The following is a 25,197-nucleotide window of genomic DNA, read 5'->3' as shown; positions in this document are numbered from 1 at the left end:
TTTGTGGGATGGGAATATTCCATGTGTTTTCATGCTAGTTGGGGGGGGCTTTTTGTGTAGTTTGGGGGGTGGGTGGGAATGTTGCATGAAAAACATTCAAATTTTACAAAAAAATGTTGGTGGACTCTCAGTCCCAAAAGTGGAGTCTAAGGGGTGAATGTGGTCCACAGCTGAGCTTTGTTCTACATGGCATTGTCACCAGTGGGTCTTGAAATGATGAGATATGTCTAAGATCTGGTGGCTGAGATAACTATAGAATAAAGTTACAATAAAAAAGAACACATTTTGGTCCAATTAATTCCCTCACCCCAAGAACCTGTAAAGCCCCTTCTACCTGATCATCCTCCAAAGGCTATTTATGCTCTCTCCATCTAAGGATGAAAAAGCCTTGCTGAGCTACCTGACATATGCTGTTAGAACTTAATGGGAAGCTATAATGGGAAGAATGCAGAGTGCAGCAAAGACAACCACATTTTGATGTCAGTGCATGTTTATGACACTTTTGCCCCACAGGTGCCTTCATCTCAAGCAGCGTTGAGCTATAATTTACCAGCGCCTAACAAAAAAAACCTTGAAAGCATGCTAGCAGTAGCTTTTGGAGGCTGCGGTTGTAAAATGGGAAGGTTTATGGAGGTTTAGGTGGGTCTCAGCCCTTTTAAAAACTTTTTGGCAAGCCAGAGTCGTGGTGGCTGTGAAATGCTGACTTCCTCTGAACCAGCAAAGGGATTGTCAAGCACTCCTTGTTTTAAATGGCATTTAAAGGACACTTTCAGAAACATCCCAGCGGGGCAGTCTTCTTTGGCTGATGCTTAGCTGCAAAATTGAAAGTTTGATGTTACTTTATCTAGGTACAACATGTTCCAGGTGAGTAGGACCACATCCTCCATCATTCCCATCCCTGCATAGCCAGTGGACATTGGGAGTAGGCAATAGGCAATATAGTACAAACACATTGAATTGGGAAAGTTGGCTTTACTGATACAGAGGCAAGAAAGACACAAGGGATGAAGGAATGGACCATTCAATGATTTATTTGTATTTTTTAATTTCCTTTTATGTTGTTAACTGCCGTCAAGTCAGCTTTGACTTATACCAACTGGATGAATAGGAGGCCTCAATTTGGTCATTTGGCTTCTAAGGAAGATTCAGCTTCATTTGCATTTCAACCTGTTTATTTGTCTTTTTGGCAGTCTCTCTTCCAGCACCATATTTAAAATGATGAATTGATTTTCTTCTTAATCAGCTTTCTAGGAACCTTTGGCCTTCCTCTGATTTGGCTTTCTTATCAATCCATTTCGAGTCAGCCTTTCTGCATTTTTGTTTATTTTTTACCTGAGTGTTGTTGAGGCGTACTTGATGCTCACTTTACCCATCATTTATCTATAGACTTTATGCCTCTGGGAGTGGCATATACAGGAATACAACCTTCTCTTATCTTCAGAGTAACTCCCTTAGTATATCCCTCCTACTTTTTTTTATGATTGTGGACATCTGCATCAAGAAGATTCCATTCACACATGCCTCTATACACATTGGTGAAGAACCATGCTGCCCCACAACCTTGTTAAGGTTTTTTTTAGTTGCCAGTTGCTGTTAACTTCAAAGTAAAACAACTCTATGAATGAGAGACCTCTAAGTCATGTGCAGGTCTTGCAAATTCAGGGCTGTGGCTTCCTTCATTGAGTCTATCCAACTGTAATATGGTCTCCTTCTTTGTCTACTGCCTTCTACCTTACCAAGCATTACTGTCTTTTCTTTGCATGTCTTCTTCTGGTCTGACAGTTTCAGTTTAGCCAGCTTGGCTTCTAAGGAGAGTTCAGGCTTATTTTGTTCTTGGACTCATTTATTTGTCTTTTTGGTAATCCATAGTACAGTATGTGTGATTTGGTAATCTGTACAGATTCCTTCAGCGCCACATTTCAAAAAAATTTATTCTCTTCCTACCAGCTTTTCTCAGTGTCCGTTGTGCACAACCTTCCCCACCACCATTCCCTTCTCCTTTTGTGTCGTGTCTTTTTAGACTCTAATCCTGAGGGCAGAGAATGGTCTAATTAAAAATAATATTAATTGTACACCACTCTGAGAACCTTTAGGGCTGAAGGGCGGGGTATAAATACCGTAAATAATGAATAAAATAATAATAGGGGTGGGGTGGGGAACCCTTACAAGGATATAAAGGGATCTGGTGGCACCTTTGAGACTAACTGAAAGAAATTGCTAGCATGAGTTTTCGAAGACTTGAGCTTACTTGCATCTGAGGAAGTAGGCTCAAGTGTACAAAAGCTCATGCTGCCAACTTCTTTCTTTCAGTTAGTCTCAAAGGTGCTGCAAGATCTCTTAGCATACTCATTTTCCAGACTAAAGCAGCTATGCTTTGAATCCTTATAAGGATGGAAACAGTTTCATAAACTTTTTTTTACAAGAGAAATATATATGTTTGTGTATATATGTGTGTGTGTGTGTGTAAGCCAGTGTGGCATAGTAGTTTCAGTGTTGGACTACAACTCTGGAGACTAGCGTTTGATTCCCAGCTAGGCATGAAACCCACTGGGTGACCTTGGGCAAGAAGCCACACTCTCTCAGCCTCAGGAGAAGGCAATGGCAAACCTCCTCTGAACAAACCTTGCCAAGAAAACCCCATGGTAGGTTCACCTTAGGGTTGCCATAAGTTTGCACTGACTTGAAGGCAAATGACAGCAAAAGCAGCAGCAGCAGCAATTTTGTATAAGGTGATAACATCTGTCAGATAATGAGATTTCAGTTTTCATATTTTATTTTGTCACTTACATATCTATTTTTCCCTCTCAGAGAATGAGAGGGGAAGGAAGGGAAAGTGAGGCAAGGCATGCAAGGAAAACTACATTTTCTAAAACTGACATGATACTTGGGGAAAGCATACATGCCATTTTGAAGAAACAAATGTGCCAGCAATTGAAGCATTGTGTATTGTTGGGTTCACTAGTAAGGATGAAATTAACAAAGCATCCCACCCACATCTGAAATGTGTTGACATTTAAAGTGGGGATGGGGGGGACTTTGGATATTAATGGAATTGAGGAAAGATTCTCAAGTGTTCATTAATGTACTTGAAAATGCACTCAGACCTCTCCCAAGAATATGGCTGCTGTCCTTTATGTTTGGTTCTTATGGTTTGGTAAATGATAGGCCTGCCAATTTAACTAAGAAGCTGAATTATCCTCGACTAATTGACAAAAAGTATACAATTAGAAACCCTTCATTTCCCCCACCCCCCGGAACAGACTTGGCAAAGCCAGGCAGGCGGCAATTAAGCTTTAAGGAAGGTGCATAATTTGCAAAGAGTTCCACAGATATTTCTGCAAACTAGATGAGTATTTCTGAGGTGCTGCTGCTGAAGGAAATGCTAATTGTCTGTGTAACTAGATTAGGACAGATATTTTCCCAAAAAAACTGCCTGTACTTCAGAGTTTATAGCATGGTGTCCTTACTGGCGGCTGAAGAAGAAGAGGAGGAAGAGAAGGGAGAGGGAGAAGAGGAAGGAGGAGGGAAGAAGAATGAAGGGGGAAATAGGAATAGGAAGGGGAAGAATTGGAGGAGGAAGAAGGGGGTGATGGAGAAGAAGAACTGGAAGAATAGGTAGAGGAGGAAGTGGAGGATGGAGAGCAAGAGAAGGCAGGAGGAGGGGGATGAAGAGGGAGAAGAAGAGGAACTAGAGGAAGAAGGTGAAGAAGATGACAAGGAGGAGGAATAGATGGAGGAAATGGAAGAGCAGGTGGAGGGTGATGAAGAGGGAGAAGAATGAGAGGAAGAAGAGAAAGAGGAGGTAGGAGGATGAAGAGGGAGAAGAAGAGGAACTAGAGGAAGAAGATAATGAAGAAGAAAGAGAGGAGGAATACATGGAGGAAGTGGAAGAGTAGGTGGAAGAAGAAGGGAAGGGTGATGAAGATGGAGAAGAATGAGAGGAAGAAGAAAGGAGGGAGGATGAGGATGAAGAGGGAAGAGGAGGAAGAGATGGAGGAAGACAAAGAAGATGGTGAGAAGAATGACAAAAAGGAAGAAGTGGAGGAGGAGGAGGAAGAAAGGGATAAAGAAGAATTGGAAAAAGGAGAGGATGAAAGGAGAAGAGGAGGATGAAGAAGAGGAAGATGGAGGAATAAGGAAAGGATAAAGAGTGCGAGGAAGATCAGAAGGGAAAGGAGGAGAAAAAGAAGAAAAGGAGTAGAAGGAATACGGAGAGGATGAAAATAGATGAAGAGGAAGAGAAAATAGGGGAGTTGTACATCACCTCGGATTCTGTGTTGGAAGAAAGATGGGAGACAGTGGGTGAGATAGTCAGAACAAAATATAGTAACAGAGAGCAGACAAAAATGCAGAAGATACTGGCTGGAATATTATTGATGCCAGCAGTTACACTTTCCCAAGATCATGCCTCTGCCTTCCTTCATTCATGGGCATACATGCACAGTCTTTTCTCTTTTAGCACTAGCAACTAGGATTTTAAACAGAGGCTGGTTAAATTGGTTAAATCCCATGCAGAAACAGGATTTTAAAATCTGCTTTTGTGGGTTGTTTTTCAAATACATTGGCATCAATGAGAAATAATGTGACATTGATCCAATGCAAAGTCAACAAAACACAAACCTTTTTACTTTTGGGAAGTTCCTGAAAGTAAAAAGGAATGGGTTTTGTTGATTTTGCATTTGGATTAATATCATATTATTTCTCATTGACAGCAACGTTCTGAAAAACTACCGGCTTTTGTGGGTTATTTCTAATTTCTGTTTGGATTAACCTTGAATGTTGTGTGAAAAACAACCTGCTTTTGTGGGTCCCCCCCGCCCAATATAATTCAAGTTTCTGCACAGAATCCATCCCAAGTGATAAAGTCCATAGGATTTTCCAGCCCCAGTAAGAGTGCAGCTATACTGTAGACATAATGTAGTTTGACAGCGCTTTTAGTCCATGCTTGGAATTCTAGGATTGGTAGGTTTACATGGTCATTGGCCTTCTCTGTCAGAGAGCTCTGATGTCACAACACACTACAAATCCCAGGACTTTGTAGGATGTAGCCATAACAGTTAAAGTGGTGTCGGGCTGCATTACTTCTACGGTGTAAACGCACCCAAAGCAGACACAGGACCTTTAGGAGGAAGAGAGCAATATCCCTTTTGCTTTGTTAGTTCTTAATAAACAATTTGCATTCAGAAAGGCATTGAAGGACGGAGCAGCTTAAAGGCTAAATATCCTATCTGCCTTTGCATTCGTTTTGCTTGTAATGGTTGCTATTAATTGCCTTATTTTGTGTTGCATTGTTTTTTCATTACTTGCAAAATAATAATAGATCCATCCTGTTCTATTTGTATCTCTCTCTCTCTCTCTCTCTCTGTGTATGTATTTGAAAGGAAAGTGTTACTGTTTCTATGTTGCTGACGTTTCCAGAAGGCAAAGTGACCAGATGTCATAACTGGAAAAGAGGACAAGATGCCCCAAAATGTAGGACATTCAAGAAGAATGTAGGACATTACAAAATAAAAGTTAGAAACACTCGTATAAATATCCATTCTCGTTCTATGGTTTATTTTCATCTATGTTATATATACTGCATTTTATTAGGTAACCAACTGAAATTTCCTCATTAACAAATCTTTAGCCTGTTACGGACTGACCAAATAAAGCTGCTTTGGGTCTCTTTGGAGGTATGCTATTTAAATGATGCATGCATCCTAAGAATCCGGAAGCTGCACCAAAGCTGCACTCCAGTCCTTAGGATTGGAGTGTGGCTTTGGCACAGCTTATGGCCTCTTAAGATGTGTGTTTCATTTAAACAGCATACCTCCAAAGAGACCAGAAGCAGCTTTATTTTGGCAGTCTGTAACAGGCCTGAGTTAGAATGCCTTATTGGCTTGCAGTGTACTTATAGGCCTCTGAGCAAGACAAATGTTGAAAATTGTACTTTGCTGCTAACAAACCCTTGGCTGAATCTACATTTAAATTATTCTTTTCATTTGTCCATTGTGCTGAAATTAAGGAAAACAAAGTCAGCATTTGCACACATTGCCTAACACATTTGCAGTCTTTTTCTATAAACAAATCAGAAGCACATGGATGGGGCTCCACTCTGTTGGAAGATCTAGCAACAGTCCAAACAATTCCTAACTGAATGTAATAATCTGTTAACCACTTTGGTGGATTCCCATTTACAAACTCACTCGTCTATTACAAAAGAACAGAATGTGATCTCTGAGAGTGATATAGCGACTCCATCTAAATCAGTATCTCATACACGAAATGTTGGAAGTAATCAAAAGAAAGGATTCAAGCGGAAAGACTTAAATGGGAAAATACTTGGGAATCCCAGGAAAATGTGTAAAGTTGAAAAACTTTCAGATCTACCAAGCCCATTGCCATTTAGTAGGAAATCTTTGGAGGTGGAGAACTTCAAAACCAAGGAAATTACTCCTTCCTGAGACCCTTTGGTAGGGAAATTGCCATTAAGTAGGAATCGCCATCATTCCCATACTAAGAGATCTAACAATGAACCCTGTAATACTCCCCAATTGAAGAATAATCTTCCTTCTAAAGGCGCTTCTATTGCTTGTGCAAACTGTGTTGTGGAGTTAGAACCAGGGGATCTAAATCCACATTTAGGTCCATACTCTTGTGTAATGCAAAAAGGGGTTCTAACTAATGGGGTAAACCCCCAAATGGCAATTAGTTTTGAATTTCCACAGAAGGGAAGCCAGGAGGGACAAAATGGTGCATGAGCCTGGAAATAATGCAGGGCCATGGAAAACAATAGGCCTCCAACAGTTGCAGTTTTTCTGATTCGTGGGGGGTGGGATGGGGGGCCTGGAACAGATCCCCCACAAATCGGAAGGGACATCTGTATCTATACACACACACACACACACATTTATAAAACCCAGTATAGATGATGATGATGATTATTATTATTATTATTATTATATTTATTTGTATCCACTCTTTTCCCAGAACTGGGTCTCAGTGCAGCTTCATTGTATTGAAAGAACAATACGATGGACAACATAGGAAAGAGATGCATTAAGAAAGAATTAAAGGATGACAGAGAGCTGTGAAAAGAATAAAACACATTTAAAAAAAGATCAAACTGTACAAAACACTACAAAGTTTAAAAAGTATATTGTTTAATTTTTATTTTTAAATTTTTTAATAGTTTTTTATTTTTATTTTTAGTTTTTTATTTTTATTTTATTTATAGTATTTATAACATTATTTATTTTTTATATTTATTTATGTGCATTTGACATAAATTTGCAATCAATAAATAAGGGTTCTGTGCCTGGAAGCCAGGCATACAGCAAGAACAGAAAGGAAAGCCCCTTCCCTCCTCCTTAGCAAAGCATCCTCTCCTGACCCAACAATGGCTCACTTTATTGTTTGCCAAGTTTTGTTTCTCTGTATCTGCGACTCAAGGGCTGGGGAGTCTCGCGCGGTGCACGCTGGTCTCGATAGTTCCTCCAGCCCCTTTTTCTTACAGCGGCCGCTATAAAAAAAAAAAAACTACAGCTTAAGGCGCCTGCGCAGAAGGGAGCAAGGCGAGGGGGCGTGGCCGAGGCGGTGGCTACAGAAGTGTCAGAAGGGAGAGATACACTGTGGCTGGACTCTTTCGCGGCGCGTGCGCAGTGCGTCCCGCTGCTGCACTCGCCTTCGCCAGGTGAGGAGGTGCGCGCGCAGGAAGGGCAGGAATTATGGGGAGGGGGCCTTGGCAGGAGCCATTCTGTGGGTAGCCCCCTTTGCTGAGGAGGGAGGGAAGGAGGGCAAGGGGAGGAAGAAGGGGCAGGGGGGTTCCCTCCTTTTGCACGGGAGGTGCACGTCTGGAAAGGCAGATGCGTGTCAAGGCTGGGTTGGGGGAGGCAGAGGCTGGGGGTGCCTCTAGGCCTTGGAGTTGAGAGAGAGAAGGTAGGAAAGGCTTGTTTTGCCAAGGGCCTTGCAGGATTCGTGGGAACCCCTGTACACGTGTATTGCAGAAAGGAAGGGGGCATTTGAAGACTTGTATTCATCTAATGCTCCAAAGGAGAGCTGTGGGAAGCCCTGTCCCCCTATTTTAGGGCGCTGGAGATGCTTAGCCTGGAGAAGAGATGCTTAAGAGGTGATATGACAGGCAGCCCTGTTTAAACACTTGAAGAGATGTCATACTGAGGAGGGAGCAAGCTTAGAGCATGTGGCACTTGTCTCCTCTTTGTTTGCTGCATTTTAAATAAGGGGCACCATTTTACTACTCCACTGCATTGAATGGGACTGGGCCATCCTCAGATCTTGGTATCCACAGGGGGTCCTGGAACCAAACCCCAGCAGATCCCAAGGGCCCAATGTCCATGGAGACAGGAAGGAGAGTTGTGGGAATCTCTGGACGTGCATCCTGTAGAAAGGAGAGCTGTGGGAATCCTTGTACATGCATTTTTCAGGAAGAAGAGGTGTCTGGTTCCCTGTACATGTGTCATCTAGGAAGCAAAGGGGTGTGAATCCCTGCACACATTTTATGCTGAAAGGAGAGCTGTGGGAATCCCTGGACACTCAGCCCTCCATATCCACAGATCCTTAATCCATGGATTCAAACATCCACAGCTTGAACTTATTTTATATATATATATATATATATATATATATATATATATATATATATTCTGAAAAGCTGAAAAGCAAGCACTGATCCTCCCCCCAATTTTACTGTGTCATTGAATTTACTGGGACTTGAACCTCCATGGATTTTGGAATCCACAGAAGGGTCCCGAAAAGATGAAGTGTGTGAGTACATGTAGCACGCAGAAAAGAAAGCTATAAATCCCTGTAACAGGCAGAAAGGAGAGATGTGGGTATCTCCATATACTACCGATGATAGCCCTTTGGTATTATAAGAGGGTCTTGGACATGACACAGGATCACCTCCCTAAGTTTTGTTTAGGCCAGTGCTCCCAAACTGTGCTCTTTAAGGGATTTTTTACTTCAGCTCCCACAATCCCAGTCATGGCTGAGGCTTCTGGGAGCTGAAGTCCAAAAGTGCTTAAAGAGCACCATTTGGGGATCACTGGTTTAAGTGAATAATGGAAAAAAGGAAGTTGGGCTCAGCTAATTCAAGACCTATTAACCTCTGAAACCCTTTGAACAGATTCGTTTTCTCTTTCGTGGAGTTAAAAAACAACAACTCAGGGACTGGATCTACAAACTGAATGATGATCAGGACTTAGTTTCAGCCAAATCTTCAAATTGTTTCCTGCTGGTGTCACCTGTTGAAATCAAATCACGAAAGAGCTTGGCACTTACACGCACTTTGCTCCCCTGAGAACTACATTTATAGAACTACGGTTCCAAACTATTCCAACATCTGTCGCTGAGAAATTTAAGGCTCAGTATTTGCAGGGTGGGAGAGGTAGAAGATTTTTCACACTGTTTCCTCTCTTGCCAGCTGTAACAAAACCTCAGGAAGAGATTCTTGGGATACATTTTGACTTTCTTACAGGGTGAGAACTATGTGAAACTAGACTAGTTACTGTCAGATTGTGACCCATATCATCCAAAATCCACAAAACAGTGATGCCTTTATATGGCCAACCAAAATGTTGCAATGTTACTGCAATTTTTATACATGTTGCAAATGTTATACACATTGGAAATGTTATACACCGCATGGCCAGAAGGAAGAGGGGCCCACCTGCATGAATACTCTTCCATACCATCTGAACTGAGGGCAACAGCCACAACATCTTGACAAAATGCTGGCCTATGATTAACATTGTCATTTTTCTTTCTTTCTCCCATATGATTTTTAACACTTTTGCCTGACGAAGAAGCCAGTGGAGCTTCAAAAGCTTGCAGCATGTATATTGTGCATTTTGGTTGATCCAATCAAGGTATCACTATTCTTTGGATTTTAGATGATACTACATTTTGCTGTATGACTAATGCAGCTGTCCCTGGATATGTGATCCATATGTTACACATAAAACAGCATTAGGTTTTGAAGCTTCCAGCAGTATTCATGTTAGTTATTTGAAAAAGGTTGCTATATGCTATGCAAGGGATTCAATTATCTGGATATACATGTATGTAGGTAGGTATGCCTATATTCTTTCATTGGAGTTTTTGTAATTGCCAAGAAAACCCCGTGTGTCGTAGGACTGCTCCTTCCAGCATTCCTCCCTCTGGCTACATTGGCTTGGCCTGATGACAGTTATTCTGACACGCAGGATTCCCATCCCTGTTTTAAAGTGTCACAACATTTTTGTTTGGTCTCTTCTGAGGACAAAAAAAAGTTGGTTGTAAATTGGAATAAAAATCATACTTAACATAACTCTTTTAAACACAAGCTTCCCAACATCTTTTGGAGAAGGAGAGGAATCATGGTTAAGGGAGAGAAGTGTGTTGTCTGTGGCTCACAGCTAGCCTGTTGCACAAACTTGCAGAGAGCCATCAGATGCCACAGTATTCTCGCAGCTTGGTTTCCGAATCTACTGTATAGGGATAATTCTGCTGGCCTACCTTGCAAGATGGTGGTAAAGCAGTATGAGCAGTATATATGAAATCCTCTGAATTCTGTATTAGTAAATTAGGTACATCTGTATTTTTATTATGTTGTAAACCGCCGTGATCGAAGGAACAGCGGTATATAAATAAAGTTTCATTCATTCATTCATTCATTCATTCATTCATAGGTGGTGGAGCAGAGTTTATTTCTGTTTAGGAAGGCTCTCTGTGTAACCTAGGTACAATATCATCCAAAATCCACAAAACAGCGATGCCTTTATTGGGCCAACCAGAATGTACTTTATACATATCACAAGCTTTCAAAGCTCTACTAGACTGTTGGACTGCAGTACTCAGTATCCCTTACCAATGGCTGTTCTGGCCGGGGCTGTTGGAACTTGCAGTCCAACTTGATCTTAACATCCACATGATTTCAACTTCAACTATAGCTATGGGCAGGGGAGGCAAAATGTGGGTAGTGCCCCCCAAAATGAAACCAAAAGAACTCCTCCCCCAAGGAAATTTTCTTCCAGGCCCCAAATGTCTAGCATTGCAGGGACTGAGACACCAAAAATCATCCATAGCTCACTCTTACATTGATTTGATTGATATTGAATGCTATGCTTGCATTCCCATGCTCACTTTTCCTGTTCCTTTTCTTAACTGCATTTCTAGTTTTATGTTACTGCGATGGTAGGAATTTGGAGAATGAAGGAAAACTTCAATTTTTGTGTGTGGGAGGGATTCTTATTTGACTATACATTTATTTCCATTCCTGCTTTACTACCTCTTAAGCGTGTCTCCTTTTTAGTTTGGCAGTGGATTGAAATTTGATTTTCCTGTAATTGAGTCAGGCCAAAATTAAAGCTGGAATGTGGACATACTAAACTTCCACTGCTTGTTTTTTTTCTTTTTAATCTCAGTCAGCAGCCTTCTGTTAGATGCATTGTACCAAAGGGCGGCTGCTCTATGTCGATAAAAGAACATGAGGAGAAGATCAGCCTTTGGAGCCTGAGTGTTACAAATGTGGCAGACTGAAGGCTTGCGTAAATTAGCTCTACACCCCAGATTCCCCCTGGAGTGGCCAAGTGATGCTTATATTACGCAGCCCCCAAACCTTGAATTCTATCCAGGCTGTTCACATAATGCCTGGATACAGTTCAGGGTGTCTATCCCTTGTCTCACATTTTAAAAAACTTACCTTTTGCTCCAGATTTTTCTGAAAACCCAGAGCAAAATGCAACAATGATGGACAGTGATGAGTGGCTTGCTGAGTTGCTCTGTCCCTCTGGGTTTGTTTGAGGTTAGAAGTAGGCTAGCTGGCTCACAGGGGCCACAGCTGCCTGGCATCTTCACAAAGTAAAAGGGAGCGAGTTCTGGGGGTATGTGGGGGTCAGAATACTCTGGGGGCAGCCTGGACTATTCTGGCAAGTGTAGACAAGCCCTGAATCATGTACCGTATTGTTGTGTGACTCATCCTAGGGAACCAGGGATTGGCAAGCCTGGTTTGTGTGCTGAACTATAACTCTGGAGACCAGGGTTCAATTTCCACCTCGTAAGATCACCTTACTTGGTGATCTTGGGCACGTCACATGCTCTCAGCCTCTGAGGAAGGCAATCGCAAACCTGCTCTGAAGAAGCTTGCCAAGAAAGTCCCATGATAGGTTCCCCAATTAGAGTCTCCATACGTTGAAAACAAGGCACACAACAACAACAGCAATAAAAAGGACTGGAAGCATCTGAACCAAGGAGATGACATCAGGGAGCAGATCAGTAGAAGCATCAACTATGGTGCCAACCTAGATGTTGATTTTTAATGACCCGAGCTGAGCACTCTTGCTCAGTTATAAAAATATTGCTGAGGAAAGTAAGAAGTTGTCCATTCATCGTATAAAAATATTGGCTTCTTTCAAGTATTTGCTAGACAGTTTTCCTCCAAAACATTTTCTGATCCTTTAGGCCTTTCAAGCAGATGAAAGCCCCTATCAAAGACGCATGGACTGCCATGAGTAAAAAACAAAAAGCCCTTCTAAATTGTTAGCTAGGCCTTTTGTATTTCTGGGATCAGAAGGGATCAAGTCAGAAAAAGCTTGAAAGAGACACATGAGAAGGAGGAAAAAGTGGAAAGCTGTGAAGCTATTAAGACGGAAAGAACTGTGTGGGCTAGTGTGTTGTAGTGTTGGACTAGGACAGTGTTGAACTAGGACAGTGGGATACCAGCTTTTGAATCCCCTCTTGGTCACAGAAACCTACTGGGTGACCTTGGGAAAGTCACATCCTCTCAGCCTCAGAGGAAGGCAGTAGTAAGCCCCCTCTCAGTAAATCTTGATGTATGTCGCCATGAGCCAGAAATGATTTGAAGGTGCACAACAACAACAACACTTTTAGGCATCTCCCGCATGAGCCTTCTTGGGTTTCCAGATCTTTTGGGGAGGCCCTTCTCTCTGTCCCTCATCTCACAAGTATCTCTGGTAGGAACACAGGAGAGGGCCTTCTTGGTGGCTGCTCCCAGGCTCTGGAACTCCATTTATGGAGAAATTAGATTGACACCTCTTTGCTCTCCTTTCATAGGCAGGCGAATACTTTTTTGTTTTGTTTTGAAGGATCTTTAGACACTGATTATTTAGGGGGAAGGTCTTTCAGTAATATGCCTCAATCTCTGTGTTCATTCCTAGAATTCAGAGACATACCCATGTTAATCTGGAAAATCAGTATCCAAAGGGGTCTCTTAGCGCCTTTGAGACTAACTGGAGGAAATAAATTGGTAGCAAGAGCTTTCGTAGACCTGAGCCTACTTCCTCAGATGCATGCATCTGAGAAAGTAGGCTCACATTGATGCTACCAACTTCTTTCTTCCAGTTAGTCTAAAAGGTGTTACAAGATCACTTTGCATACTATATTGGTTTCTTAGGTACACTTTTATGTTGTTTTTAATTCTTTGGATAGTTCCATTATATTTTAACTTTTCCATGTTTTTAGTGCTGTGTACCTTCATCTGTATCTCTTTTGACTTTTGCTCCCAAAGCTGGATTAAAACAAATCCATACTGAATTGCCCCATAAAAGTGAACAACAAAGGGCTCACCGTTTTTTCTTCTTTTTGGACAGGAAGAAAAGGTTGCATTCATATACAATTGGGTAGGAGGACAAACCAGTGTCTGGCCCCTGATCTTCCCGGAAACCCCAGCTTGTGAGGGTAAAGGCTGCTTCAGTCTTCATTGCCCCTGGGTGTGGTTTTTATGGTTTCACGAGGATGTGGTTGAATCTGACATATATACAAAGCTGTAGAGTGCTGGAGTTCCTCATGAGAGCTGGGGGCAGCCAAACTGAAAAATCTAGTGGCATGTATTTTGGAGGTTGCCTGTTTCCTTATGACCCCAGCAGTAAAGTCTAGTCTTCTTCTGCCACTTTCAGATATAAATCTGATGAGAAGGCAGGGCAGCGCCTTTCTGCTGGCAGCCCCGGAATTTCTGCCAGTGTGGATGGACAGTAGGAGGTGAGAAAGATGGATAACTATAAGATTTTCCTTAAACTTGTCCCACCACCAAACCACTTCTTTACATCTCCATTGCCATTCCTTAGATGAAGGGATGGGAATGTTGTATCCCTCCAGGTATTTTTGGATTAAAATTCCCAGTATTCTTCATTGCTTGTCATACTGGATAGGATTCCTGGGAGAAATTGCTGGCCATCAACATCTGGTGGGTGTTTCCCACCCTTGGTTCAGCATTGACCTAGTTCTTGCTGCAAACTGCGCCATTTCTGACTACCTGGCACTTGACTTTCCACTATCTGACCATCATTTAATCTCCTTTGCTCTCACTTATACTCCTCCTCCTCGCCATACTATTCAACGTCTTTTTCGTGATCTTCAATCTGTTGACTCTAACCAACTTGGTCTGACCCTGGATTCATCTCTCTCTTCCCTAAATCTCGGGGATTCTGCTGATTCAGCTATGTCTTTATTTAACTCAACTCTTTCCTCAACTCTCGACCATTTTGCCCCTGTCTCTGTACGCACTTCTTCCTCTAAGACTAGGCCTCAGCCCTGGCTTACCCCCAACATTAAGTTTCTCCGGTCCTGCTCTAGAGCGGCCGAACGTCTTTGGAGAAAGTCCAAAGAGTGGGCTGATTTTATCCATTTCAAATTTGTTCTTTCTTCCTTCTCACGCGCCCTCTCTATGGCTAAACAGAATTATTACAAATCATTGATCTCTGCCAATGAGAGGTGCCCGCAGCGTTTGTTCTCCACCTTCAACACTTTGCTTAAACCTCCCTCTCCTCCAGTCTCTTCATCTTTCTCTCCTAATGACTTTGCTAACTATTTCATCTCTAAGATTACCACTATTCGCTCTGAGATAGTCCCTCCTGATTCTTCTTCTGCTCTTAATCTTCTATCGCCTTCGCCTAACAAATTTTCTGTCTTTCCTCCTGCCTCTTTGGATGAACTCTCTACACTTCTGAACTCTTCCAAACCTGCTACCTGTCCTCTTGATCCTATTCCTACTCGTCTTCTAATCTCTATAGCTCCCTCCTTTCTGCCCTCGCTCCTCCATATCTTCAATCTCTCTCTCTCTACAGGCTCCTTCCCCTCGGACTTCAAACATGCTCTCATTTCCCCAATTCTGAAAAAACCTTCTCTTGACCCCTCCTCTTTGTCTAGCTATCGTCCGATTTCTCTTCTCCCCTTTCTTTCTAAGGTTTTGGAACGGGTTGTCTATTTGCGCTGTCTTGAGTTTCTTGAAGCCAATTCCATCCTTGATCCCTTTCAGTCTGGTTTCCGCCCAAGGCATTCTACAGAGACAGCTCTCACTAAGATCTCGAATGACCTTTTACAGGCCAAGGCTAATGGCCTTTACTCTGTTCTCATTCTTCTCGATCTGTCTGCAGCCTTTGACACTGTTGATCACTGTCTCCTAATTGACATACTCTCTGGCCTTGGGTTCTCAGACTCTGTTCTCGACTGGTTTAGATCTTACTTGTCTGGCAGATCTTTTGCAGTAGTTGCAGGGGGTCTGACTTCTTCTCCTGTTCCCTTATCTGTTGGAGTTCCCCAGGGCTCTGTTCTGGGTCCCCTTCTGTTTTCTCTCTACACACTGTCCTTAGGAAAACTCATCAGCTCTTTTGGTTTTTCCTACCATCTGTATGCCGATGACACCCAGCTGTATCTTTCTGCCCCTGACTTTTCGCCAAGGCTTGAACAGCAAGTCTCATCTTGCCTTACAGCTGTCTCGCAGTGGATGCGCCATCGGCGTTTGAAGCTCAACATGTCCAAGACGGAGCTCCTTGTCTTTCCTCCTAAGCCCAACCTTCAACACTCCTTTTCTGTCTCTGTGGACAACATTTCCATTCAACCAGTCCAGCAAGCCCGCAGTCTTGGCTTTATCTTTGACTCTTCTCTGTCGTGTATCCCTCAGATCCAGACCACAGCCAAGGCTTGTAGATTCTTTTTGTACAATATTGCCAAAATCCGACCATATCTCTCCGCCTCTACTGCCAAGATCCTGGTCCATGCCCTAGTGATCTCACGACTTGATTACTGTAATGTCCTCCTGGCTGGGCTTCCTCTTTCTCACCTCCGTCCTTTAATCTCTGTCCAGCATTCAGCTGCACGCATTATCACTTCCACCCACCGCTCTGACCACATTTCTCCTGTGTTGGCATCCCTTCACTGGCTCCCTCTCCCTTTCCGCATTCAGTATAAGCTCCTGCTGTCGACATTCAAAGCCCTCCATGGACTGGCCCCTCCTTACTTATCAGACCTTCTTTCTCTTCACCTTCCCACCAGGGCCCTCCGTTCAGGTAGTCAAGGGTTCCTGTCTCAGCCCAGGATTTCCTCTGCCCCATCCCGGATTCTCCCCTTTTCACTTGCTGCCCCTCACTCCTGGAACCTTCTTCCTCCACAAGCAAGAGCCATCACTTCTTTAACCAGCTTCAAAACGGAGCTGAAAACCATCCTATTCAGAGAAGCTTTCCCAGGCATCGCATAATTGTCGCTTACTATCTGATGTTCTGTTGTTGGCTGTTTATCGATCCATTTCCTGTATTCCTATGTACTGTATATGTATTATCCTACTTGTGATTATGTATTTTCTCTGGATAATGATTAACCATCCATTATGAAGCCTTGCCCTCCCTCCAGTCCATCTGCCTTGGTCCAGACCTCGGAGGTTGAGAGGAACTGCTGGACCTCTTACCCTTTCCCTCCACCACTCCCTTCTCCTTCTGTGTCATGTCTTTTTAGATTGTAAGCCTGAGGGCAGGGAACCGTCTAACTAAAAAGATTGCATGTACAGCGCTGTGTAAATTTACAGCGCTTCATAAATAAAGGTTAATAATAATAATAATAATTACATCTGAACCTGGTTTTACCTGGTAATGTTAAATGTTGCAAAAAGTTTGTATTGATTTTTGAAATGGTGCTATGCTCCCCCCCCCCAACATGGACCACTAAATACTATCATCTTGAGCCCTCTATCAGAGGAATGTTTTTCTGTGTCTTCCATATACCACTGTAACTGCTTTCCACAAAGTCTGTGGCTTGTGCTCTTGGGTAGACTAAATGATCTTCTGATGACCCCTGTAAACTGTAGGATATTATTTATTTGCAAATAGGTTTATCCTGCTCCTTGGTGTTCTTGTATTTCCAGAGGGCATGTACAAGTGAAAATGCTTCTAAGGGAAGCATTCACGTTTGATGTTATGAATCACAGGTTCTCAGACTCTGTTGAAAGTGTGTCGTCTGTGGTTTCCGGTCTTTCCACACTAGGCTGCGAAATATGAGCTTGATTTGGTCCATTGCTCAGAGAGAGGCAGTGACTCTATCCTGCTGAGGAGCCTGTTGCTTTGTTTGATTATTGATGGTTTGAACTGATTGCCTGGTGGATTGCCTGGAGTATGTGTGGGCTTTATCTCTTAATGTTGTATTATTATTATTTTAGACAGGAGCCAAGATAAGGGTTGCTGGTAGAAATGACAGCAGAGTTTGCACCAAGGGAACCCTGTCACCCCCTTCTCTGTGTCAAAGAAGCATAGAGTCTTAAGAGCTGGAAGGAACCATAAGGGCTACCCAATACAACCCCCTGTCATGCAGGAATAAAAACTAAAGTATCCCTGAAAGATGTCTACCCAACCTTATTTTAAAGACTTTCAGAGAGGGAGACACCCCCGCCCCCCAAATAGATGGTATCATTTATGGCAGTCCATTCCTCTGTTGAACAACTCATACAATAAAGTTCATCCAAATGTTTAGGTGGACTCTCTTTTCATGCAATTTGAATCCGTTGGTTTGTGTTCTAGTCGCTGGAGAAGTAGAAAATGAGCTTGCTCCATCTTCCATATGGTACCCCTTCAGATGTTTAAAGATAGCTATCATTTCAGTCTTCTCTTCTCCAAGCAAAACATACTCTGCTCCCTCATTATTCTTCATATTGCCAGTTCTTTCTCAAGAATGCCCAAACTTGCAAACTGTGTGCAGTCGGCTCTCTGTATCCACAGATTCTGCATCCATGGATTAAACCAACCATGGTTCAATTAAAAAAATATATCCAAAATCCAAACTTTAATTTTTCCATTTTATATCAGGGACATCACTATCATGCTTTTTGTATGTAATGGGACTTGGGCATCCATGGATTTTGGTATCCATGGCTGGGTCCTGGAACCAAATCTCAGCAGATACCTGAGGACCGCTATACAGCAGTGAAACCAGGAGTAGGCAAAATGCAGGTATAGATTTATGTATGATCTCCAGGACTTGTTTTGAGACCAGTCTAACAGAAAAATTATTCTGCTTGGAAAAAATGGAAATTGTTGTGGATTTCAATTAACGATGAGTAGGAATTTCTTGTTGGTGCAGTTTAGCCATTGAAGAAGTAGACATATTTTTAGATACCTTAGCTGGGGTGGGAAGCTTCAGAGCTCTGGCTTTTGCCAAAGGAGCTTGTCATGCTGCATGTTGTTTACACACTTTACAGCCCTAAAGACATAGCTATATTTAAATTAAAAACAAGGAAACCCGAGACTCTCAAAATGCTGACTAATTTATTCGATATTGCATAGTTGTGCCTGTGAAACTGCAGCCTAGATGTGTGGGTTGGTATTAGGGTTTTAACAAATTAGCTGCCTGAGTTAGAATATGGACACTTCTGGCTCTAAGATCTTTCTTTTCAATGCCTACCATAATCTTCAGAAATAGTAGTTATCTCCACTTTGCCATTCTTTTTCCATTTAACAGCTGGTGGAAACCTATTCCGATTTACAGCTGGTTTGAGCAGTGCAAATTGTCCTTTACCAGTTGGTTTGGTTATGTAGGCTAGACCAGTGTTTCTCACACTTTTGTCCTCCAGATGTTTGAGGTTTTCGTTTTCCAAATTCCTGACCATGCTGGCTAGGCCTTTTGGGATTTGAAATCCCAAACATCTGGGAGACCAGAGTTTGAGAACCATTGAGCTCATCCTCCAGGCTAGGAACATATTACAATGATTTTGTAATCTGTGGGATTAACTAACAGTCCAGAAACCAAGCCTTATGAGGAATGTCTTAGGGCAGTGAGTATGTTTAATTTGGAGAAGAGAAGATTAATACATGACATGATAGCCACGTTTAAATGTTTGAAAGCATGTCATGGTGAAGACGGAATAAGCATGTTTTCTACTCCTCCAGAGAGTAGGACACGGAGCAGTGGGTTCAAAATAGAGGAAAAGAGGTTCCATCTCAACATTAGGAAGAACTTCCGGATGGTAAGATCTGTTCAACAGTGGAAGATGCTGCCTCAGAGGGTTGTGGAGTCACTTTCTTTGGAGGTTTCTAAGCAGAGGCTGGATGACCATCTGTTGGGAATGCTTTGATAATGTATTACTGCATGGCAGAATGGGGTTGGACTTGGGGTCTCTTCCAATTCCACGATTCTGTGCTGTAAAGTGTTGTTCTTGAAAGATGATTGAAGGTTTAAGAGCTGATAGTATCATTTATGGCAAATGTCATGTGAGGTGATGTTCAGGAGGACTGTCCTTTATGAATTTGATCCAAAACAAGCTGCAGAAATAATGACTGGAAGAAGTTTGAGACCCCTTTAACTGTCCTGGCTCAGTGGTAGGGAACTCTGAGAATTGTAGTTTATTGTGGTGCCAGAGTTCTCTGACAGAGAAAGCTAAATGTCTCACAAAAGTACAGTTCCCAGAATTCCATAGCACTGAGCCAAGACAGTTAAAACAGTCTCAAACTGGATTGTTTCCACAATGTGTTTTGGACCATAGTTGAAGATGTTGGGGCCATGGGATAATGTTGTTGGAACAGGTGTGCTAAAGTGGGATGTCTTATAGGGACTAGCTCCTGGTTTTGAATGCTTTTTTAATCATCCAGGAGGTCACTCACACCACATAATTCTACCAATAAGGTTCCATTTCAGTGGCCATGGTTCCATCTTGTGGAATTCTGGGATTGGGTAGTTCTATGAGGTTCTTAGAAATCCACGCTGAATAGCTCTGGTGCTTCACTGAAGAATGGACCACTGGATTCCATAGGACAGAAACATGGCAGTTTAAGTGGGATATTAGTGCTATAATTGTGTAGTGTGGAAGAGCTCCAGGTTATGTGTAAGTAGTAATTTCATTTTTTGTGGGGGCAGGAGGTTGAGCTGGACATTCTTCCATATCCCCCCCCCCCCTTCCTCAGTTGGCCAGTAAATAGCAATGTTGGGTGCAGCAGTTGAAAGATGGATTTTGAAAGGTGAAGAGGAGATGTAGATTTACGGCGCTTTATAAATAAAGTTAATAATAATAATAATAATAATAATGTGTTGTAGTTCTTTCTGATGGAACTTTACATCATTCTGGATCTGCTAGCAATTAAAGTCATAGGAGCCTTCTCACATATTCAGCTTGGCAATCCCACATCACCCTGATCTTACCAACTATATTTGGGATGGGAGGACCGTCTCAATATGCAGGATCATTTTAAAAAGTCACCAATTTAGATACATCTTAATTAAAATCAGTTACTGTACTAGGTGTAACAATCACAAGAAATGTCCAATGTGAAATACGCTGTCAACAACAGAGAAAACTGGTAAATGGGAAAGAGAAGTAAACGTTCACAAATAACTGACGTTGAGATGGAAGGAAGCCAAGAAAGATTCATTATTATAGGAAACACAGCAATCAAATCAATAGATGCATATTGTAAACATTAAATATATTATTATTATTATTATTATTATTATTATTATTATTATTATTATTATTTTGTATTTCTTTTCTAGATATGTGTTGTTCACTGTGTTGATGTCATTTTCTTGTTTTTCTTTTATTGGATTTTATGATCTCTTGCTCATAAAAAGATGAAAAAGTCACCAATTCAATCCTGTGCCTCTCACCTTTTTGCCCCGCATGTCTGAGATTTGAGATAGCTGAATGTGGGATTGGTCCCAAGGCTGTCTTTGTGCATGGCTCCATCTAATAATGTCTTCAGCAATTTGCTCCTGCTTTATGTCTCTGAATGTGCAACTCCATTTTGGATAGACTGTGTCAGGAGGGGAAGGTAAGCAGTGTTTTAATTCTTTTTGTGATCAATTCTTATTGTTTAAGTATTGAGCGGTACCGTGAGCTGGGAGAATATTATCTAGTAGTTTGGACCAAGGTTTCAGTTTAGGGCCCAAGGAAGAATAAAATTGGGGATGTTTTACAAGGCGCAATTATGCTTTTATGATTCTAAACAAAGCAGACCAAAATCAAAGCATAGCAAAACCTTCTTCGTGGCTTTGAGTACATTTGGTTTTAGGCCCTCTAGAAACAGAGATGAGAGTCATTGATTTTGAGTATCAGATTAGGACTCTGCGAGGCCAGGGTTCAAGTCACTGCTTAGCTCTGGAAACCCCTTGGATGAACCTGGATAAGTCACACTCTCTTCGTCTCAGTGGAAGACAATGGTACTTCTCGACAAACATATCTTTCCAGAAAGCCTCTGTGATAGGTTCTCCTTAGAGTCACCATAACTCAGAAACAACTTGAAGGCACACAGCAACAGAAATGCAAGTAATGGTTATGTGAAATAAATGTTAAAACAGTAATCTCCCCAATAAAGAATTTTTAAAAAATACTGCTTTCTATTTAGGACGCCTTTTGTGTGTCTTGGAATTATCATGTGGTCAATGTTGTGGAATGGCATGTAAGATTATCTATGTGGATAATACAAAGAAATCGTGTGAATGTCCAGGACATGTGGCTTGGTGCCACCATTACTCCTATGTACCCTATGTAACTTGTCTTCTTGCGGAGACAGATCTGCAGAAGGGCAGATACTTTCTTGCAAAACGGTGGAATGAAAAAGACCACCAGGTTAACCTGACAGCTGGTAGGGACCATGCTTAGAGCACCCTTTCTCACCTATTTTTCTCCTTCAGGTCTCAAGGAATCCTGTATAAAAATTGTAGGTATTTTTTTTTTTGGCACAGGTTCACTCAGACCTGTTTTGATGCCTGTCTTCAGTAATGGACTAGATGCAAGGGAACAAATTGAAACTTAGTTCAGGAAAAATAGAGGTGCTCCTGGTCAGCCAACAGACAGATCAGGAAATAGGGATTCAACTTGTACTAGATGGGATTATACACTCCTTAAAAACACAGGTCCTGAGTTGAATGTGCTCCAGGATTCATCTCTGAGCCTGGAAGTGCAGGTTTCAATGGTGGTCAGGAGTGCATTAAAGCTTGTGCACTGGCTGCACCCATTTCTTGAGATGTCAGATCTTCTCTCTGAAACATATGCCATTCAGACATCTTTTTTTAGTGTGACCATTCAAATAATCTCACTCACATATTCTCGATTTGTTGTTCATATTATGGAACCATATCTGTGCGCATCTCTGTGACTTTGGATGCTCACATGTTCCAGCACTTGAATAAATATGGAGTAAGCAATGCAGATCTATTCAAAACGTGTTCAAGGCATGCAAAGTTTTATCCCAGTTTATCCTGGGTCTATTTGCATTGGTTATTCACATAGCTGAGAATGTGAATCTTCTAGAAAAACTTAGGGGAGGGAGAGATATCAATTATCCCAGGTTAAGAGGGTTTTTGAGCAGCCCCCTTCAAAACATAATTGTATGCCTTTGAAATGTATCCAAAATACAGAATTTCAACCCAGATTATTTTCATCATCTGAATAACCCCTTAGTTACATCTTGTTTGGGCTACTGTAATGTACTCTCTGTGGGGCAGCCTTCGAAGAGTGTTCGGAAACTTCAGCTGGTCTGAAAATCTGAAGCATTTCCAATAAGGAAATTGCATGCTCCCTATAACTGGCCCCAGTTTGCACATGAGTCCATTTAAGAGAATGTGATGCCCAGTAATGCTGTTGTGTTGTTCATTTCACGGCACTTTCTTGTCTCTCTCTTGCCTGTTGTGCCAGACCTTGGATGGAGAGATCTCCTTTTGATCTTCAGAAACGAGGTGAATCCAAGATTAAATACGCCAGGTACTCTTTGTCACAGACCTTGTCCGATCTCCCAGAAGCGTCTTTTTTAATTAAATTGACATTTCTCCAAACTGGGGGTGACGGGCAGGTTCAGAATGCCACATCAGAAGTCCTGAGTTTTTTCCCTTGGCTGAGATGGCATTTGGTATGTCAGAGCTGATAGTTCAACCCGTTTCAGTGTAATGGTGGTGACTCAGCCACAGCCTACATCTCTGACCTTCTCTCTTATTGCTTCTCCCTTCTGCTTGTCAGTAACTCCTTCCTTGGTGTTCCCTTTCTTCTTTCTCCCACTCTCCTCTCCTCAGCAATCTCCCCCACACCCCGCTTCTCCTGGTTCCATTTAAAACGTGCCCAAATTACCTTGCAAATCCCCCTTATGCAAGACACAGACTTCCTCCTACTCCTCTTGAATACACATTTTCCTCCCCCATCTCCACCCCGGTGCTTCCTACAGAGTTGATCTGTGCAGTATGTAAAGTTTGGCACAGGAAAGCAAAGACTCTCTCTCTTCCAGAACCTAATTTGGAAGATTTCCGGGGCTGGTACTACAGCACATCCCACTCTTCTGCTATCTCTTGTCTTTGGGGACCATTGATTCTTGGAATCAAATAATATTTTTTTTTCCCTTTTGGCTTTGGAAAGATGCATAAAAATGCAGAAGAAGGCACAAAGAAATAAGGTGAATCCCAGATCTCTTTCATTCACACAGTTCTGTCCCTCTCTCTACTGGTTACACAAACCAAATAGGTCTCTTTTTTGCACTTTGCAGTTATAGCACTTTGATGTGACTTCCACGTCTCGTGGCTCCTAGAATAGGTTGTTTTTGTGGTAATTATAATTTTTTTTAAAAAAGCCAGGATTTCATGGATTTCAGAGATGAGTATTGCATGTTCAGAGGCAGATTTTTTTATTGCACGTCCTTTAGTATTTTTTGTTACAAGCAGTAAAATGGCTATGGGTGTGTTTGAATCATAACTTTTCTGTCTTCGTTGACTCTCAGTGCCACCTTAAGCAAACACCTGAAGTGAGATGCAGGACTTTGACTCCAACACAGGTCCAGAACACACTGCAGAAATAATCCAGTTTGAGTTTGCTTTAACTGGCCTGGCTCAGTGCTAGGGAATCTGAAAAGTTTAGTTTACTGTGGCACCAGTGTTTTCTCACAGAGAAGGCTAAATGTCTCAGAACTACAGTTCCCAGAATTCCCTAGCATTGAGCCAGGGCAGTTAAAGCAGTCTCAAACTGGATTATTTCTGCACTGTGTTTTGGACCACAGTCACTTTTCTTTCCTTATCTTTTCAACATCTTTGATGAAGAAGTCTTTGGGCTTCCACAACTGTGATATAGCTTGTGTCTTTTGATTTGTCTAATGAAGGTATCAACACATTTTGTACTCTGTGAGCTCTAAGCTAAAGCATTTTTGGGCCACGCCTTTTGCTTTTGGCCTTGCCACTCCAGGAAAGTGGCCCATTAGAACCTCTGTGAACCTTATTTGGCTTTCTAGTTGACAGAGGCTTCTCACTCTCAAGAAACATTATTATTATTATTATTATAGTTTATTTCTATAGCGCTGTAAATGTACACAGCGCTGTACATATAGATAATCAATAAATATATAAAACCTACCAATGGTGTACAATCTACAAAATACATATAAACAGTAGGTAGTATAAACACAAACATCACAAAGACCCCATTTTTATCTCTTTGTACTGCAGTGGTCTAGCTGCTTTGAGACATTCCTGCTGAATGTGGCATCCTACCTTTGTGATGGATTGAAATATTCTGAACTAGGAGCCTTTCCCAACATACCCCCCACCCCCAATGTCATCTGATAGATGCAATATCAACAACTGCTGATCTGCTCTGTTGCCTCTGGGTAAATATTTAGGGGCCCTAGATCATAGCCAGAGGTGGTCATGTGCTGATCATTATTGTAAAACTAGGAGCCAGCGTGGTGTAGTGGTTTAAGTGTTGGACTACAGCTTTGGGGACCAGGGTTCCCCCAGCCTCCATTTGTAAAGACTGAAATATTCTTACAAGAGTTTTAATTTTCCAGTGTTGTTAGACTACACATCTCAGTAGTCCTAGCCAACATAGCGGTGTTGAGGGAGGCTCTCAGTTCTAGCCCATTAAAGGCTGGAGAGCTGCTTGATTCCTCTTCCAACTGGATCTGTCAAGTGTCTGAGATGACTAGCTAGCTTCCCGGCAAGGTCTTGAATAAACAGTGGTCATTAAATTCTCTT

The 25,197-nt window shown here is 42.0% G+C and overlaps 1 protein-coding gene across 9 annotated transcripts in view; it reads left to right on the top strand.

The window, feature by feature from the left end:
* Nucleotides 1-7,569: 7,569 nt before the first annotated feature.
* TSNARE1 (t-SNARE domain containing 1) overlaps nt 7,570-25,197 on the top strand; it is a 485,050-nt gene continuing 467,422 nt past the window's right edge. For 8 of the 9 annotated variants that reach the window (XM_042464556.1, XM_042464559.1, XM_042464550.1 and 5 more), the window contains exon 1: nt 7,570-7,675. The gene's annotated coding sequence lies outside the window, so the exon portion shown is untranslated. Of the gene's footprint in view, nt 7,684-25,197 lie in introns of all 9 variants that reach the window. The other variant, XM_042464552.1, reaches the window with a different exon arrangement.

This window comes from Sceloporus undulatus, chromosome 4 (assembly GCF_019175285.1).
Source record: "Sceloporus undulatus isolate JIND9_A2432 ecotype Alabama chromosome 4, SceUnd_v1.1, whole genome shotgun sequence".
NCBI classification, from domain to species: domain Eukaryota; kingdom Metazoa; phylum Chordata; class Lepidosauria; order Squamata; family Phrynosomatidae; genus Sceloporus; species Sceloporus undulatus.
Note: the sequence above shows the minus strand (reverse complement) of the source record. Positions and strands in the feature narration are given on the sequence as shown.